Source organism: Diceros bicornis, chromosome 11 (genome assembly GCF_020826845.1).
Source record: "Diceros bicornis minor isolate mBicDic1 chromosome 11, mDicBic1.mat.cur, whole genome shotgun sequence".
NCBI lineage: Eukaryota > Metazoa > Chordata > Mammalia > Perissodactyla > Rhinocerotidae > Diceros > Diceros bicornis.
The window spans coordinates 69,720,976-69,732,335 of record NC_080750.1 but is presented as its reverse complement, the minus strand read 5'-3'; the positions used below and the strand labels follow the sequence as shown (position 1 = coordinate 69,732,335).

The window sequence follows — 11,360 nt, the reverse complement described above, 5'->3', positions numbered from 1 at the left end:
ACTATTCTGTAATCCTATTATTAAATCTCCTTCTTTTAGTAGGCTTGTGTCCCTGTGCTGAGATCTTCACAATTTTTTTTTAGGAAACATTTCCAATTTTTATTCACAGAATTATTAGTCATAACTGCAAAAATAGATTTACATAGCCATAGATCAATAACAAAGCAGGAGGGAAATGAAACTTTCCAGAGACATCTTGAAAATTTCCAAAGGAACACACTAGCTAAAAATCGACAAACTAGTTGCACAACAGGTATATTCAACCCTGCATTTCCTCAATAAGTTCTTCTTTGTATTTGCCTTTCATTTTTTCAACTTGTCAAGATTTGGCTTTCCACACAAGATTTTTTTTCTGATCTTTGTCCAGTTTTAGCCTGGTGATAAGCACCTTGCTTGGGTGAATGCCTACATGGACAGTTGTGCTGTTGGTCTTCTCACCTTGCACCCACTTGACGTAGAGGATACATTGCTTTCTGTACACCTGCACCGCATTGCCGATTTGCTGACCTATGTAGTATCCCTGAACCACCTGGACCTCACTGTCCTTGCGAATGCAGATGGAGCAGACATTGTACTTCTGCTGCAGCATCTTGGAGAGCCGGGCAGATGTGATCTTCCTGCACACGTGCGAGGAAGCCTTGAAGTGGTGTTTGTGGTTTGTGCTGCAGGCCCAGGTCACGAAGAGATTGAACTCTATGATGACTGTCTACCTGGCACCTGGTGGGGTCAGAAGTGGGTGGCTTCACCTATGTTTCTTAGATCCCCTTACCCGCTTAGGTGAATCATGAAAGCTAGAGGTGATGAAATGAGAGAAGTGCCCTTATCGTAGGTGGGATAAAGCTCTGGTAAAGTTTTATTTTTCCCTAGAGAGTAGGCCTTTGTTATGGAGAATGCTTTAGGCATATTTTACAATTGTTACTCCTTCCCTTTTCCTACCAGAGCTAGGAGGGGATCTTTCTTAGCATTTCACCTTGACAACCTGGTGGGTTTCCTGGAAGTAAAGTCCAGGAAAGTGTGGGGTGCCTGTAAGACTGTGGCCTCCAGGAGTTTCTCTCCCATAGGCTAGTCCAACTCAATCTCCAGCAGTTTATCAACATTACCATTTACCAGTTTACGGTTCCAGTGGTTTCTGCTCTTCAGGTAAGGAGATCTCAGCTGGGACTCTATGGAGTCACCTATCTGTCCAGATTTGGGCGTGGCAGTTTTCCCTACAACCCCAGTTCTTGGGTAGGTCCAAGAAGAGCTGTTGATTTCTAGTTTGTTCAGTTTTTGCTTGTTATAAAGATGGGAGTGATGACTTTCAAGCTCTTTACATATCAGAGATGCTGGAAGACACATCTCAGAGTGTGAACTACTAGAATGTAACTCTTTATCCTCTAATTTCCAGAGTAGATGCATCATTGTCTTTAAAAATATTCCCTCTCAGTTCAGAATTTTTTTTGGGGGGTGGAGATGACTGATTGTGGTATTTCATGTCACCATAGGCAATATGTGATGCAGTTAAGAACTTGACTCTGAAGTCAAAATATGAGAATTTGAATTCCGATTCTACTTCTTTTCCAAGTATGTCACTTTGAGAAAGTTATTTCACCTTGTGGTGCCTTAGTTTCTTCATCCATAAAATGAGGACAATAATAGTAACTTTCCCTCAAAGAGAAGATTAATTGTCTTAATACATACAAACATCTTAGAATAGTGCCTGGCACAAAATAAGTACTTAATATTGGCTTTTATCACATTTTCAAGAAGTTTATCTGTTTCTCTATTGGTGTGAGAGTGTGAGTGTGTTTTTAAGATGGTGATTTCACTCTCCTTTTAGAGTTTAGAGACCAGGCTCAGATTGGCGTCAGAACTGATGGAAATCAGCAGGGAACTTCGAGTCATGAGGCTAGGCTACAGCAGAGGGTTTTCTAATTGAGAGACACGCCTTTGTCCCTGACAACTTAGGGCAAAAGTCCAGTAACTTTGTTTTATTTTGTTGAAATCATCATGTGTTTGAAGAATTATCTTCATGGATAGTTTATGGATTCTGGAAAACTCCCTACAAAAACAAGACTCTTTGATCCACAAGTATTTGTTTTTCATCTCAAAAAAAACAAAACAAAACAAAACAAAAAACCACCACTAACAACAAATAAACTCAATACAAAACTCTAAAATAAAAATTTTTGAGGAGCTTTGAAGGCCTGCCCTTCTCCCTAGAAAACGTCTCACTGTTGTGATATATACAACTGCCTTGCCATGACTGGGAATGTGACCCAGATCCTTCAACAGAAATGGAGACCTTCATGTAAAGGGGGGAGGAGGATGTTCTCTTCTGAGCTGTTTGTTTGGTTCCACACTGACTTTTTTGTTCATGCCAAGACTGCCTAATGATCACATATTGAGGTAAAAAAGTTTGTCTTTGAGAGTACCCAACCTTTATTTTTCTCTCTTCATCAGTTTCATCCCACCTTCAAGTCTATCAGCTTCCAGTATCATCAACAGCAAACATTAATAAGTGCCCATAAGTTGCGTGCAAATGTGTGGGAAATTATGAGAAATATCACACATGGTTCTTGCTCCCCAAAGTTTCACAGCCTAGTGTTTATGCTGCTCTTTGCAACTTTAATTTAGTTCTGCCTTCCTTGCATCTTACCCTGTATTTTCTCTTTAATTTATTCACTAAACTACAGACCCTTGGAGGGGAGTGTAGAGCTCATTTAACTCCATTCACTTTACATTTTGTGGCAAAGATAATGCTACATGTCCATCATTTCAACTCACCTACATCTAGGGAATTCACTTTATTCACTACTTTTCAGAATTAATGTAGTTTATCCACTCTGTGGACATGATAGAGTTCTTGTCTATGGAATGTGGACAGAAATATATAAGCCATGTCCAGGTCTGGCTCCTAAATTATACTACAAGGTCTTTCTTGATCTCTCTCTCCCTGTCTGTGGAGCCCAAAATGAAGGACTCCAAAATAACAGAGCAACAATATGGAAGGGGACAGGTTCCTAAATTACTTCTTGGCAGAGTGCTATCCTAAGGGCCATTTAAGAGTCACCTGATAAAATCTTCATTGGACTTTGTGATCAGAAAATATATTTTATTATGTATTAATAATCATTGGTTTATTAATACACAATAAATGAGGTTTTTGCAGTTGTTTATTAATTAAATAATCAACAGATACATTAAATAATACACAGATAGAGAGTTGAATCTCAGAGAGTTGAAATAATTTGTTCTAGATGACATACGACTTTGTGCCAGGGCTGGAACTAGAAGTTTCTGACATCTAATTTGATGTCATTTTCTCTTTACTTCTTTCACTGTCCAATCTCAGCTAGTTATAAAAAAAGAAAAAATATCAAAACATGAGAAATTAACACTGAGTTGTTTAATATATAGTAATTCCACTCAATTACTGCCTCTCTGCATTTAAAAAACACAACTACTCAATTTCAAGACACTCATTCCTTTGGGTATTTGCCATTGTTTCTCTCAACACAATTTCTGAAATTGTGAATTTCAAGAGGGCTGGATAAAAGTCAGGGAGATGTTTATGGACATTAGACAATTTTTCAAAATTAAATCACAAGAGTTATCATTAACTCTGTTTATGAAATAAGTCCATTTTCAGCTCCCAGAAGTCAAATTTCCCTTTGAGTTGAAATGATAGTCACATGAGCTTGTGAATCTTTAATTCCATTTAATATTCCATCCATGTCAATGGGATAAGTTGGACAGTGACAGGTATCTGACTAAAGGAAATAATTTAGGGCCAAAGTAAACTGTCAAAACGAGGCTAAATTTAGCTTTGCAACAGAGCAGATGTAAATCTCAGTGGGTTTCTCACCATCAGCTAGGAAAATAACAAAACATTTGTGTCCCACAGAAGCATTTTAGAAGGTTGCAGACAGATCGGGCAAGGTTTGTAACCTGTGTCCTCTAAGCTGCAAATTTGAGATGAGTTCCAGTAAAAGTTTAAGGATACTTGAAGAACTTTCACACTGGGTGCATAAGGTGTTCCCAACACAAAAATCTTGAGTTCAGTGGCTCTGAAAGTGAATGGTTATGGCTAAATCACAAAATGTGACAAGTTATGATGATCCTACTGTCACCTCATATGCTCCAGTGAGTGTATGAAGAATGCCTCTGATAAGAAGAGTATTTTCTTTCGCAATTCTTTTTTTCAGCTTAGTGAAACATTTGCATAAAGTGACTCAATCAAAAGCAGGCTGAGTGCGTGTTATTATGAAATCTTACATTCTTCCACAGCAAGGGGAAAGAAAGAAAACAAAGCATAGGAGAAGAGCATTTTTATTTTGCAAACAAAAAAAGTACTTTTTGTTTTCTGTGAGCTTTTCTTCAGGAAGTTGTTGGGAATCTGGTACCTGTTATAAACTGCATTTCAGATGTGATTGTTAGATTTTGCATTTTGGGAAACTTTCCATGTTCTGATTTTTTTTTTTTTCTTTTAACATTTGTAAAATAATTCCATGGAATGACTTTTAAAAAATCTTTCCAAAGTTCTCTGCCAAAATTCTCTGAGTAGTTTTTCCTACATTGTATTCCTATAGGTCTTACTTTAGAACTGGTGAGTTACTCTGGTGCCCTAAGAGGGCAGGGCTATAGGGCCAAGTAAGCATAGTATGGCTTTTAAGATGTATTCATTCACATTATTTTGGCGTTTATATAAAAAATAAATACACTACACAGCATATTGTTTCTACACAGTAATTAACAAAAAATATCTCTATATAATATAATGGTAATTACTAGAAAAATATCATCATTAGGAGTATTCTAATAGGATAGAGTAAAATATAAAGAGTATATGTACACACTATTTGTATGGTATTAATTTAAACTTTGATATTATGTGCAATAAACACTGACCTAAACAAGATAACCCGTATGTTTCATACTCTATGAAAAGTAAAGAGTATCCCCACTCAATCCTCAGAGGGTAGAAAAGATTGTACTCCAAACGCCCTCATTGATGCTGACAATCAGACTGACTTCAGGCTTTGGCCTAAAGGGCAATGGCTTTGGCCTATTAACTAAGGAAGCAGGCTCACCGGAATGACCAAAACCCAAAGGAAAGCCACACCTGTTCTTTAAGGGAAAAACAGATGACAAATGACATGATGTACTTTCTCCCATCACCATTGTCTTTTTTTTTCCCTTGGGTAATTTTTCAGATATAGGCAGTCCCCAATTTGTAAGTTCACAAAGTTCATGTGTCAGGAGAACTGTTGGAACCAAGAACATAATGTCCCATAAAATCAATGTTATGCTGGTGGTTACTGAGTTTGATGTCTTTTTTTCTCTCTAAATCCCTCATTTTTTCTGCTGTTAACAGTACCGCCTTCTCTACCTCCCACCCCGTGGCTCTCATAGAGCACCTCCCTACCCCTTGACAGTAGCTTTAGTCAAAGTTCAATGATTAGTCAAAGGAGTGGACACAATTCAAGTTGAGACAATTATAGTAATCCCATCCCCCAGCTGCAGTGACTTATCCAGGTGGTGGACGTGTGGCTCAAGCTGAGCCTGGCTAATTGGATTCCTTTCCAGGAATATTTTAAACTGGAGCTATGGAGAAAGAACTCTATTTTCTCTGGTCTGAAGCTGTGAGGTTGTGAACATATTGCAGCTGGAGTCCATACCTCCCACTGTGTGAAGACACTGGCTTATAATAAAAAACGAGTAAAACTAACAGGCTGGGAGAAGCAGAAATGAAAGAGAAAGAAAGAGAGAGAGAGAGCACTGACAGCATCAGATCCCTGGTCGTCATTGCCTGAGGACGAGAACTGCCTTAGTTCCTGTTTTCTGAGGTTGATTGTTTAACTCTGAGTATGGAAGCCTCCAGTAGTCTTAAAACAAAACAAGCGAAACAAAACAAAACCTCTCTTCTCCACATTTTTTTCTCTTGAGTCTATTTAAATTGTGTTTCTGTCTCTTATAATCAGGTGTCTTAGCTAAAATGGTTGGTTTCTCAGGCCAAGATTTAGAAAAGTATTTTGTCCACAATGTAGGAAACTAACAACTAGTATGAGCCTAGGGACCCTCTCCTTCCTTTTTCCTCTGATCTGCTTTCAACAAAGGTTCAGTGAGATGAGATAACATAAAGAGAGAAGATTCAACCCCAGTATTTTAAATTAATTATCTCCTTCCCTTGCTGTAACTATGGTGATAATAGTGCAGCGAGAAGGGAACATACTGATTCTCAGAATTCTTCCAATTTTCTGAGACCCTCAGCTCCAGAAGAGAGCTCAGACAGACATTCAATACTGTGCTGTTGACTGTTCACAGCATTTATGAAGGGGGCATGTATAATACTGGCAATAACTGAGATAGTCAGAGCTTTAATCATCTGAGAAGAGCTTTCATGGCATACTCACCCACTAATCTGTACTTTTTATTTTGTTTTCTGAAACAGCTGAGTCATCTCAACAGTGGAAAAAAACTTAAAAAAAAAAAAGTACTGCTCAAAATAGCAATTACATTATTGTGATGAGAGTAATTGCTAATCAACACTTAGGCTAGTTCATTTCAGATGAGAATATCCCTCATTTCTGGAGAGGCACAAATCCTCCCAGGCTCTGATAATACTTTGTCACACTCTGAATTAATTTGTATGCACTTTTTAATTATAGATATTTATCTTATGTGTGTGCTCTATCATCTCGATGACATCCTGAAAACACAGAAACACACTAATATGTGTGCATTGTTTTTTTCAGCCATAGTTTTTACTGCTTCTTGGTACAACCACACTCAAAACAAATATACCTGCATAACATTGTGTTTGGTCAAAGGCAGGGAGTGGTTAGGGAGAAGAGTGCATAGTTATATCCTTGTCCTCCTACACTTTTTCTAATTCTTTATCTCTGGGGAGGGTTATCATAGTCTCTTTGATGGGTACATTCATTTAACTAATAAATACTATTGAGCATCTGTTGTGTGTTAACACATGCTACACTCTAGGAATTCAAAAATTAGTAGAATAGAGTCCTTGGCAATAAGCTCTCAGCCCAGTGGAGAGACTGTCACATACTCAGATAGTTTTAATTGTTATAATAGGTAATCTGAGTGTACAGAAGAGTGGTACCAAACTCTGCCTTAAGAGGTCAGAGCAGGTTATAGCTTAACCTCCTTCCTAGAGGTGGTTGTAATTTAATTGTATCATAGAGGATGAGTAGAAGTTAAGTCAGAAAAGACTGTGAGTATGGAAAGATAGTGGATGGGAGGTTGGTAACTGAGAGGAGTGTATTTTAGGAATAAGATATAGCACTGGGAAAGCAACATAGTGTATGAAGCAATTTGGTGTGGCAGGAGTGGTAAGTGTGAAATGGTTGATGACTAAAGCTGAGAATTAAGAAATAAATAGGGGCCAGCTGATGGAGGACTTTATATTACCATATTATGGTGTTTACTTTTGTTGATAAGGAGCCAATAAGGGGATTTAAATAGGTCAGTAGCATAAAAATATATTTACTATTTAGATCAATTGCTGTAGCATCAGGGTTGAGAATGGATCTGAGTAGGATAGTGTCATTACTTGACTTGCACACATGAGAGGGCTTAGTTTCTCCAACTCAACAAATGTCCCACAACCACCACAAAAATGGCCAAAGTATATAAATACAAAGTTTACAGAAAAGGAAATAAAAATGACTTTTAAACTTATTTATTAAAGCTCAATCTTGTTCATAATAAGGTAAAAGAAAATTAAAATCCCAATGAGACATCATTTTACCTGTTGGTAGAGATCAAAATCTATTAATGCACTATGTTTGTGAGAATATGGGAAATAGGCATATATATATGTATATGGGAAAAGTATATATATATACATATATAAACTTTTAAATACATACTTTTATATATATATAGTGCATATATACTTTGAATCATAATTCAATTTCTAGGAACTTCCTACAATATGCTCAAATATGTGTAAAGGTGATTATATGCAAGATTCTCGTTTTGGTACATTGTTTGTAAAAACAAAAGATTGATAGACATTATGTACATGTAATAGAATACTATGACTCCACTAAGAAGAATACTGATGACTCTTTATATATGGAGAAGGAATGACCTCCAAAAGTATATTTTTATAAGAAAAAAATGGTATACAAGACTATGCATTATGTGATGAAATATTGATGCAAAAAACCCCACATGAGTGTGCATAGAATATTTTTAGAAGAATATGTAAGAAATTAACAAAAGGGATTGCCTCTGGTGAAGCACCAGGATAAGGAGGCCTGAGTGATAGTGGAGTGACTTATTTTTTATAATATACCCTTTTGTATTTTCAAAATTTACACCACATAAATGTATTACCTATTCAAGGAAGGAACAGAAGGAGAGAGAAGAGAAGAGAGAGAGAGGAAGGGAGAAATGAAGAAATGAAGGAAGAAAGAAGAAATGAAGAAAGGAAAGAAATCAGGAGAATTAATGTGTAGGCTGAAATTTCACCTTCCCTAAGGGATTTGAAACTATGCCTACACGATGTCAGAGGATGAGCCTTGGAATCCACATGAAGCAAAAAAAATATAATTGAAATATCTATATAACACTGATCCTCAAAGTGCAAACGTCTCAGATAAACCATGGGCTAGATAAAGTGCACCCATCAGTATTATGACATCTTTGCTAACTCAATCTAAACTAAGAATAGAAAAATAAAATCTTCCCTGTGAATTCATAACCATGGATTTGTCTTCGTTTGCATTTGGGGACTGATTTTTATTAGGTGTGAGAATCTTATGCAAAAAAGTTAAGATAGAAAGAGGTTTTCGGTGGTAATATCCTATGAAACATGGCAGAATCAAAGGACAATCATCATAGCAGCACGTATTCTTAATCTAAGCTCCTTAGGTTCTCGACTGATAAATTTCTTAGAAGAATGAGCATAGGGCCTAAAAATGACAAAACATAGCAGAAAATAAATTACCATAATTGAGAGATAATAGGATTAGGCCTTCAAAATTGTCATATAATAGAGCTATTAAGTAAAAATGTTTAAAACTATTAAAACCATAAGAAAGAACTGAAAACAAAACAATGATAGAAAAAAATATTTGATAACAGAGTTGAAAGAAATCAAATAGAACTTCTAGATACAAAAGTGGCTCTTGGGGTTATTAGCAAGATCGTGGAAAAGGAAGTCCCAGCCCTTGTTCCCCCATAGAAATACGGATTTAACATCAATATTGGACCAAAATACCTTTCGGAGATTTTCAGAATCCAGTTGAGGGGTTGCAGCACACCAAATGAGCACAAATCCAAGAACGAGCTCATTGTAATGGATAAGAAGAGCAGTTTCACTTTACCCACATCAGAGCCTTTCCCTAAGCTGTCACAAGTCAGCATTGAGAGATCACCATGGCCTGAGATATCGCCCCTGGGAGAAAGAGAGTGAAGCACGCATTCAACATCTCTAGGCTTTTGAGGCATTGCCCAAGAGACCTACTTCTGTCTCATTTCACCCAGAGTGAAATGTTGAGGGAACCAGTAAAGTTTGAAAGCCTGAGGGCAGATAAGAGCAAAGAAAAAGGGCAGTTGACTCTCAACAGCCAGTGTGGATCTGTAAGATTGAGAAAAGGAGTACAGTCCTGAAGCTTCCCATTCAGGAAGGAGGGAGAGAAGTAGAGCTTGCACCAAACGTCCAGGCCATTTAGTGTACTGACCTAGGCAAAAGGAGTGGGTGGTTTATGGTGACCCGCATGGCTCTGCAAGATTAGGATACAGTATACAACCCTGAAACATCTCCCCTAGTAGGGAAGATGAGGAGTGGAGCATGCATATCCACCGAAAAGGTTTGAAACGCTCCCAAAACCTCTATCCAGGCTGATTAGTGGAAGTCTTTTCCTGTCAAATCAGTCAATAAAGACTGGAAGGGATGACTGCTTCTTCAAATCTGCTGACATAAACATGAAGCTACAAGAAGCATGAAAAATCAGGGAAATATGACACAACCAAAGGAACAAAATAAATCTCCAGTAATCAACCCTAAAGAAAAGGAGATCTATGAATTGTTTGAAAAAGAATTCAAAATAATCATCTTAAAGAAGATCAGTAAGCTATAAGAGAACAAAGATAACTAAATGAAATCAAGAAAATAATCCATGAACAAAATGAGAATATCAACAAAGAGATAAAAATCATAAAAAAAAAAACAGAAAATTTGGATCTGAAGAATACAAAAACCATAGAGAAAAATTCAATAGAGAGTTTCAATTGCAGACTTGATAAAACAGAAGAAATGATCAATGAACTTAAGACAAGTAATTGAAAAATTATCCAGTCAGAGGAGCAAAAAGTAAAACGAAGGAAAAAGAGTATAGAGAGCCTATAAGACTTATGGGATACCATTAAGTGAACCAATACATGCACGATGGGTGAAATGTCTCAAGTCTGGGGAGGGAAATAGACATCCAGATTCATGAAGCCTAAAGTTTCTAAAGAGAATGAATCTAAAGAAGTCTACACCAGGGGCCAGCCCCATGGCCTAGTGGTTAAGTTTGGGGTGCTCCACTTTGGCAACCTGGGTTCAGTTCCTGGGATCAGACCCACACCACTCATCAGTGGCCATGCTGTGGTGGGTGGGGACCTACATACAAAATAGATGAAGATTGGCACAGATGTTAGCTCAGGGTGAATCTTCCTCAGCAAAAAAAAAAAAAAACAAGTCTATACTAAAACACATTAAAGTCAAACTGTCAAAAGACAAAGAAAACTTCAAAATTTCAAAAACTTTGAAATCAGTGAGAGAAAAACAACTCATCACATACAATGGAGCCCCCAGGACTATCAGCAGATTGCTCAGTAGAAAGCTCACAGGCTAAGAGAATGAGATGATATATTCAAAATGCTGAAAGAAAAAACTGCCAGACAAGAATACTGTGCCTGGCAAAACTGTCCATCAAAAAATGAAAGAGACCAGGGCTGGCCCAGTGGCATAGTGGTTAAGTTTGCATGCTCTGCTTCAGTGGCCCAAGGATCACGGGTTCGAATCCTGGGCATGGACCTATGCACCACTTATCAAGCCATGCTGTGGCAGGCGTCCCACATATAAAACAGGGGGAGATGGGCAAATGTTAGCTCAGAGCCAATCTTCCTCAGCAAAAAGAGGAGTATTGGCAACAGATGTTAGCTCAGGGCTAATCTTCCTCACCAAAAACAAAAAAATAAATGAAAGAAATAAAGAATTTCCAAGACAAACAAAAGATGAGGAAATTAATCATCATTAGATCTGCCTTACAAGAAATGCTAAAGGGAGATTTCATTTTGAAACAAAAGGACATTAAACAGAAACACAAAAGCTTATGAAAGTATAAAATTAACTGCTAAAG

The 11,360-nt window shown here is 37.4% G+C and overlaps 1 pseudogene; it reads right to left on the bottom strand.

The window, feature by feature from the left end:
* Positions 1-259: 259 nt before the first annotated feature.
* On the bottom strand, positions 260-1,338 carry LOC131411207 (large ribosomal subunit protein uL24-like; annotated as a pseudogene).
* Between the last annotated feature and the right edge of the window lie 10,022 nt (positions 1,339-11,360).